At 55.2% G+C, this 5,656-nt stretch overlaps 1 long non-coding RNA gene across 1 annotated transcript; it reads right to left on the minus strand.

Annotated features, from left to right (window-relative positions):
- Window positions 1-1,763: 1,763 nt before the first annotated feature.
- On the minus strand, window positions 1,764-4,315 carry LOC122482485. The gene is made up of 3 exons (XR_006297193.1): window positions 4,094-4,315; window positions 3,615-3,837; window positions 1,764-2,065 (listed from the first exon to the last, which is right to left on the minus strand). It is a non-coding gene; the product is annotated as an uncharacterized LOC122482485 (long non-coding RNA).
- Between the last annotated feature and the right edge of the window lie 1,341 nt (window positions 4,316-5,656).

Below are 5,656 nucleotides of genomic sequence, written 5' to 3' on the forward strand. Positions count from 1 at the left end.
CATTCACCTGATTCTGCAGCAGACCTTCGTAGGGCCACTACAGCATGCCAGGCACTGATCTGGGGGGCTGGGAATACAGAAGTGAGTGTGTTGCATCAAGGAGGGCACTCTTGGGGCTCCTGGGTGGCTCAGTCACTTAAGCGTCCAACTTCGGCTCAGGCCACGATCTTGCGGTTTGCGAGTTCGAGCCCCACATCGGGCTCTGTGCTGACAGCTCAGAGCCTGGAGCCTGCTTTGGACTCTGTGTCTCCCTCTCTCTCTGCCCTGCTCACTTGCTCACACACACACACACACACACACTCTGTCTCAAAAATAAATATTTTAAAAAAATAAAAAAAATTTAAAAAAAGGAGGGCACTTCTCAGGATGAGCCCTGGGTGTCCTACGTAAGATCTGCATCACTCCTGAAACCAAGACTACACTGTAAGTTAACTAACTTGAATTTAAGTTAAAAAAAAAAAAGTGAGTATGTTCACAGCCTCGTGGGGGACGAGAGATGTAAACAGAGGGTTCCCACCCAGCATGAGCAACGCCGGGAGAGCGGCCATCTCCGGGTGCTCTGGGGCACGAAGGAGGTCCTGCACCCAGCCAAGTGGGACAGCTGTCTCCTTAGACACTGCAGTCAGCTTGCAGAGATGATGGGAAATCCAGAAATTGCTCGGGGGGGTGGTAATGAAAAAATGCCCGAGAGAAAGGTTACCGGGTGAGATAATTAATGTTTTGCTAAGGAGGAAAATAAGAGTGCGTGTTGCTCAGCACGCAAACACCTCAACTAACAAACCACTCAGAGAAAACAGACGGAACCACAGGCTTTTTCTCACAAAGGCTTTTTTTAAAACAGAACGGAAAGGAAAAAGACAGCAGTCACAGACGTGCCTCCCCTGTGGCCGAAAGGACATTCTCCACCAGGTGAGGAAACCAAGGCCCGCAGCTGGTTCCTTTCTGGGCAAAGGCCAACCTCATGCCCCAGCAGCGCCTGACCCGGGGGCTGCCATTTCCTTTCAAGGCCCCCATCTCATTACTGAGGCCAGAGGAGTTTCTGGCTGTGTTACGGAACAGAGATTTCTAATTCCCCGGGGTGTATGCGGCAGGTGTCACTTTCAGACACCTGGCTCTTAACCTTCCGGGGGAAGGTCGCGTCTTCTGCAGCTCGAGTTCACAGTGGAAGGACCCGATGAATAGGAAAAGATAAAAGGGTCACTTTCGTTGCTACTTACGTGAACTGTAAATATGTATTCTGAATCTTCAGGGGCCAGGGCAGGCTCAAATGAGCCACTTTCCAAACGGATGCGGAGGCTTAGTCATGCTCAGAAAACCCATCAGAACTGGGTGCTGTCCGCTGCTCCACCCCTGGGGGGACGGTCTAGCATAAGGCCTCCCTCTAGACCTGGTTCCAGGCCTCAAGACACAGAAGCTCTTTCCATTGTCATCTCCAGAATGCCCGGGGCGCTGGGGGGGGGCCTAAGGGAAAATCTGTAAGACAGGGTTGCTGCTGTGACAGCAAACTGACCTTGAACTTCCCTTTTCTCCCCGACTACAACCACATCAGGCCCCGGGAGTGCAGGCAGGGGCCTCAGCTTTGCCAGATACTATTCGGTCTTGACAACTTTTTTTTTTTTTTTAATGTTTATTTATTCTTGAGAGAGAGAGAGAGAGAGAGAGAGAGAGACAGAGCACGAGTGGGGGAGGGGCGCAGAGAGAGAGAGAGAGAGGCAGAATCTGAAGCCGGCTCCAGGATCTGAGCTGTCAGCACAGACAGAGCCCAACATGGGGCTTGAACTCACGAACGCCGAGATCATGCCCTGAGCCGAAGTCAGACACTTAACTGACTGAGCCACCCAGGCGGCCCTTGACAACTTCTTTAACCTTTCCTCAACAATAAAAGAGCAAAAATATTCATGTCGTAGATTTATTGCATTAAATGAGACGATCTTAAAAAAAAAAGAAAAAAGAAAGAAAGAAGCATCCTGCTGATGTCAGCTCCCTTCCGCTTCTGCCTGAAGTTTCCAGGAAACACGCTCTAAGAGATTTTCATGACTTATGGGGGTGCTGTTGGGATGAACCCCTGTGGGGGACAGAAGGAGATTGGTGGAAAGGAGATTGGGGGACACAGTGGCAGCCCAAGCCTGGGCCGAGCCAGCGGGCACTCTGGAGCTGGGTGGCCCACAGAGATGCCCCTGCCCTGGGGCAAGGGGGCTGGCCTTGTACCTCATGTCTACCTGGCGTTGCATGGAAACTAGCCCACTGCCCACCTCAGGAGGGGACACAACCTTGGGCAACAGAGCTCGCTCCAGCTGAGCTGGTCCTTCAGGGACAGAGCTGCGAGCCTCCCAATGAGGGCCTCCCTCCTGAAGGGGGCTCTGGGCCCTGCGCCCCACCACCCACTATTACGGCCTCTCGTGTCTCTCCTCCTTCCCCAAGCCTGATGCCAGTGACAAGAGGGAGTTAAATTCCCTGTAGCAGAGAGGCTGACTGGGAACGAGAGGCCTGCCCTTCCTGTTTGGGCCCAAATTCTTACTTAGATATGCTGCTTTGGACAAGTTCTTTCATTTCTTTCACCCTCATTTTTCTCATTTTTTAAAAAGCTTATTTATTGGGGTGCCTGGGTGGCTCAGTCAGTTAAGCATCCTACTCTTGATCTAGGCTCAGGTCATGATCTCACAGTTGGGATTCTGTCTCTCATTCCCTCTGCCTCTCTCTCTCTCTCTCTCTGAGGGGGGTGGGAGGGAGGGAGGGGCAGTGAGAGAGGGCCGGGGGGTGGCGGGGGGGGGAGAGAGAGAATCCCAAGCAGGCTATGTGCTGTCATCACAGAGCCCAACGTGGGGCTCGATCCCACAAACCGTGAGATCCTGACTTGAGCCAAAACCGAGAGCTGGACCCTTAACCGACTGAGTCACCCAGGCACCCCATTTTTCTCATTTTTAAATAGGATCCAGTAAACTCTCTGCCCTCCTTTTGGAGTTGTGGGAGCACACGATGCCCTAAGTCCCCCCCTCCCTGCTGGAGGCACAAAACGTGTCACTTGGTGAGGTGAGGAAACTCGATCGCCATCGCCGTGGCGCCCCCCAGAGGGCCTGGAAGGCTCTGCTCCAAAGCCTGGTGGGAAAGCAGCTGCTTACAGGATCCGAAGTGGGTTTGGTGTGCAGACAGCGAGTCCCGAGCCCCTGGGCGCTGTCCTCGGAGCGGGGGTTCGGACGCGGGCCTGGCTTTGTCAAGAGGTTGAAGGACAGGTGTGGGGGCGCCCGGGCAGCAAATGGCAGACGTGGTGCACTGGGGTGCTTCCTGTGAGTGCCTTGTGTCCTGCTGGCGAAGCAGGCGGCCCCCCTGGCCCACTCCCCCACCCCACCCCCACTCCTGACACTTCAGAAGCCTCAGCTGCCACATCCATCCATCATCAGCCTCTCTCCCTGGAGGGAGATGCGCCCCAGAAGCGTCCTTTAAATCGGCAGGACAGACTGTGCCCCTCCGTGTCTGTCTGGCCCTCCACAGACGTGAATCATCCTTCCTTCCCCAAGCCCGGTGTCATTTCTGGGCATTTCGGAAGCCTGTTGTCCAGACCACCGTGTCCAATGTGATCCCTGCTTTTTTCTCTCCTCACCCCCTTTCCCACTAACCCTTTTTGGTGGGAGGGAATGAGGGAGGCCCTCCAAGGAAACTGAACGTCCACACCGGTGCCCTCGATGGCCCGGGGAGCTCGTCGAAGGCACAGCACTGGTGTTCCACTACGGCCTCAGCCCAGCTCTCTGTGCACCTTGTGAACGCTGGTCCCCGAGGCTCCCGGATGACTTGGAGGCGTGCGCACTGGCATCTGGGGGTTGACCTGAGCCTCCCGTTTGCCTGGGTTGCAATAACAGAGGAAAGGAAGCCTGAATTCTAGCAAGACCCCTCATATACCAGTAGTATCAGCCTCCTGAGAACTGCTTAGACATGCACTTGTTGGGACCCACCTCAGACCTGCTGAAACAGAATTCTGGTGGTAGAATTCTCCCCCCACCCCCCTCTGCCATTTAATGGGCCCTCCAGGTGATTCTGATGCCCGGGAAAGAAGAACATGCCCACTTTTCTCCGGCCCGCTCTTTCTCCCGCATTCAACCTTCAAGAGAGCATGGCGGCCTTGACCCTTCCTCAGAATGGAGCGGCCGCCAGCACCACTGCCCGCTGGTCTATGGAGCAAAGGCGAGTGTGGCCTCCCAGCAGAGGATCTTGGTGGAGGTGGTGAGGACGGAATCCAGAGGAAGGTTCTGGAATGAAGCCCATTATTCATCGGGCCCTTGAGACCTGGGCTGTTCCACAGACCCCGACAAAGGGGTCATGCTTCTACTGTTTACACTACCACCCACCCCAGGGTCAACCTCCTGATCTCGAAGTGGCTTCATATGCTAGGGGGAAACACCCAAAGCCCTGGGGAAAAAAACCCCAAAGTTAGCAACTCGCCCGAGGGGTCTCAACAAATCACCGGCTGAACCAGACTCAGGCAGAAGGGAATCGATCCGAAAGAAATCCCAGCCTCCGTGGTTACAGGGATTTGTCGATTCATTTAGTCATTGGCCAAACAGCGCCTTCAGACTGCCAGACCCTGCCACGCGCTCGCCTCCACCAAGCCTGTGTGGTATGGTGGCCGGTTCCATTTTCCTTTCTTTCTCTCTTTTTTTTTTAATGTTTATTTTTGAGAGAGAGAGTGCAAGCAGGGGAGGGGCGGAGAGAGGGGGACAGAGGATCCAAAGCGGGCTCTGCAGTGACAGCAGTGAGCCCTATGTGGGGCTCGAACTCACGGACCTCGAGATCATGACCTGAGCTGGAGTTGGACGCTCAACCGACTGAGCCACCCAGGTGCTCCCCGCCCCCCCCCCCCCCGTTTCCGTCCTTCTGATGAAAAGCATAGGCTTCCAAAGATGCCCTCTCTCTCCCAAGATCTACACCAAGTAGCCGAGTCAGGATTTGAAACCCGGTGCCCAGCTTGACGCCCAGAGGTTGACCCACAGCTTATTTCCCCCATAAAATAATTCTAATGGCCTATGCCAGCTGCTCCTCTTACCCTTGAGAAGGCCCGTGAACAGTGAGATCTGTCCCCCGCGGTTCCCGCAGGGACGTAAGCCAACTCTGCTCCCAGCCCCAGGCCCAGCCCGAGACTGGGCAGAAAGGGCAGAGGAGAATCAACCAGAGGGAGGGCTTTGGCTGTGCCCTTACACTTCGCTAGGCTCAGGGCCTGCCTCGAGACCTCCACCCTACTCCTTGAGCCTGGGGTACCTCCCCGCCCCCAGTTCGGAGGCCTTGGGCAGGGCCCTGTCATTAGTTGCAGACACCACGTCTCCTCTATTTATGGTTTTTTTTTTCTTTGCTTCTGTGGTTCTCCCTGGATGAATGCCCCCTTTCCCTGGATTTACAGCATCCTCCTGCGGTGGGGTTGATGTCACTTTAATGAGAGTTACAGCTGCCTTCAACTCTGACTGCTGCATTCCAATTTACTGCCTGGCCTCCAGGAGCCCAGCGGGACTTCTCTGGCTGGGAGGGGTGGCCGTGCTCCCTGGCCTGGGATTAAGGTGGAGGCTGGGGGACTGAAGTCCCTTTCTTGTGCCTGCAGACTGCCAGCTCCGGCTTTGAGCTAGCGCCCCAGGCGCCTCAGGCACCTCAGTGAACCCCGACCAACCGGGAATGG

The sequence above is a fragment of the Prionailurus bengalensis genome, chromosome D1 (genome assembly GCF_016509475.1).
Source record: "Prionailurus bengalensis isolate Pbe53 chromosome D1, Fcat_Pben_1.1_paternal_pri, whole genome shotgun sequence".
In the NCBI taxonomy this organism is placed as follows: domain Eukaryota; kingdom Metazoa; phylum Chordata; class Mammalia; order Carnivora; family Felidae; genus Prionailurus; species Prionailurus bengalensis.